We start from the raw sequence: 2,634 nt of genomic DNA on the forward strand, positions 1-2,634 counted from the left end.
CCAGTCTAACTAGCTTCAATCAATGAGAATTGGGAAACAAAACAGCCACATTCCCATTCATACCTGAATAATTCTCAAGATACATGTGCGGTGTCTAGTTTATTCAAAGTGGCTGTCAGAGACAAGACCATAGAGCAGGAACCAAATAGTTGGGAGCTGTGGGGCTAAACAGGGCAGGGATGACCAAGTATCAGAAGGTAAAAGGAGTCAGCTGAGCCGCCAGAGCAGCGTTAGGGCCAGGCTGAGCAGGAGAGGTCAGCCTGCCCAGGGCCCAGCCCCACTCATGGCTGCAGCATAGAACCTCACCACCTCCTCACTGAGGTTGCCCTGGGCCGGGTCAAACCATATCCGGATGCAGCGGCCGCTCCCTCGGCTGTAGTTGCTGACCGTATAGGAGTGACTCCAGATTTCACTGCACAGAGCAGTGGGTGTGAGGAAATAGAAATGGAAAGGTAGTCAGGCAGCTGCCACCTGGCACTTGTTAGACCCTGGAGGGAAGAGGGAAGACCTTTAGCCACTGGGCCCAAAAGCGTCTCTGATTCTGCCAGCCCTACAAACCCAAAATCTCACAAACCTGTTCCACACCCACTCACCTTCACTTCCAAATCCCTCCTTTCCTGCCCCACCCCAGCCCTTACCTGAATCCCCAGTTCCAGCCTTTGTGCCAGTTGCTCTTGCAGGTGTAGGAGGTGTGACAGTCTTCCCACCATTGCTCACAGTTCTCTTTGCACAGGGGCACATTCAGCACCTGCTCTTTGCGCCAGCTCTGATCCACCTGGGAGATTTTGGTAGAAAAGAAGGGCTCAGGCTCAAGAATCCCAGCAACCCAGCCCTGAATAGAACTGGAGCTGGGGTTGCAGCCTGCAGAGATGCCTGGAAAATTCAGCTCCTCTGCTAGCTCTTGGCTGCCAGGAAGCCATGAGTACCTGCTGGATCCAGGGCCCCAAGTTTGGGGAGCACTCATAAAGGCAGGTGTCCTGGATGAAGTGCCATTTGCAGGCAGGTACCACCTCTCCACAGTGGTTCCAGTTGAATCCACATAGATGGGAAATATTCTTACGGGCTTCCTCGGTGGTGCTAGTGAAGCCCAGGCATTCTTCCTCCAAATACTACACTGGATGCGGGAAGACAAGGACTAAGTCCACAGTCAGCACAGCCAGAATATTCCACACACAGCCTCTCCCCTTTCAATCCTTAATCCCCAACCCAGTGGAAGTCATCCAGGAAAGTCCTTGTTGTTGGTAAACCCGTTGTGGGAGAGGTTTGTCAGAGACTCTGGGAGCCCAGAAGACAGCTCCTGTCTGGAGGTGCAGTCATTACAAAATTCGTTAATTCAACTTTTATGGAGATCCTACATACTCTCACCCAGGCACTTTTCTAGAAACTGGGGTTACAAAAATGAGCACCTCAACGGATCACTGCTTTTGAAAACAATCAGGGGAGAAGGATGGGGACTTGCAGTGTTATAGTGTGATCAGATTAGGCCTCATTGATGTCAACGAAAAGAGTCAAGCTCTGTAAAATGTTTGAAGAGATTTATTCTGAGCCAAATATGAGTGACCATGGCCCATGACACAGCCCTCAGGAGGTCTTGAGAACATGTGTCCAAGGTGGTCCAGGTTGCAGCTTGGTTTCATACATTTTAGGGAGGCATGAGACATTAATCAAATGCATTTAAGAAATACATCGGCTGGGCACAGTGGCTCACGCCTAGCACTTTGGGAGGCCAAGGCAGGCTGATATTGAGGTCAGGAATTCGAGACCAGCCTGACCAACATAGTGAAACCCTGTCTTTACTAAAAATACAAAAAATTAGCTGGGCTTGGTGGCGGGCACCTGTAATCCTAGCTACTCGGGAGGCTGAGGTAGGAGAATCACTTGAACCCAGGAGGCGGAGGTTGCAGCGAGCCAAGATCACACCACTGCACTCCAGCATGGGCAGCAGAGGGAAACTCCATCTAAAAATCAATCAATCAATCAATCAATCAATCAATCAATCATTGGTTTGGTCCTGGAAGGCGGGACAATTCAAAGTGGGGTGGCAGAGCTTTCAGGCTCTAGGTAAATTTAAACATTTTATGGTTGACAATTGGTTGAGTTTGTCTAAAGACCTGGGATTGATAGAAAAGAAATGTTCAGGTTGAGAAAAAAAGATTGTGGAGACCAAGGTTCTTTTGAAGTCTTACAGTAGTTGCCATTAGAGATACAATAGATGACAAGTGCTTCCTATTCACATCTGTAAAAGGTGCTACACTTTTAATTAATCTCTTTATGATTGGAAGGGCCTGGAAGAAAAAGATGTAGTTATGTTAACAGAGATTCTTTACGGATGAAAATTTTCCCCCACAAAGGACAGTTGCAGGGCCATTTCAAGACATGGCAAAGAAACACGCTTTGAGGTAAAAATATTAAAATATTTTGCTTTTCTTCCTTGTCTCATCATGTTATTCCAGAGTCAGGTTGGAAAGTAAGTCATGATATATAGGGTTAAATAAAACCCATCTGATGAGAATTTATGATTTGTAGGGCATGACTTCCCAGACCCCACAGATAGGAATTTTGGCAAGATAAAAAAAATCATTGGGTTTCGTCCTCACTGAGGTGATAATGATTTGGAGGTGAGAAAGTAAGTTA

At 47.3% G+C, this 2,634-nt stretch overlaps 1 pseudogene; it reads right to left on the reverse strand.

The window, feature by feature from the left end:
• Positions 1-207: 207 nt before the first annotated feature.
• On the reverse strand, positions 208-1,220 carry LOC104665210 (annotated as a pseudogene).
• Between the last annotated feature and the right edge of the window lie 1,414 nt (positions 1,221-2,634).

This window comes from Rhinopithecus roxellana, chromosome 15, assembly GCF_007565055.1.
Source record: "Rhinopithecus roxellana isolate Shanxi Qingling chromosome 15, ASM756505v1, whole genome shotgun sequence".
Taxonomy (NCBI): domain Eukaryota; kingdom Metazoa; phylum Chordata; class Mammalia; order Primates; family Cercopithecidae; genus Rhinopithecus; species Rhinopithecus roxellana.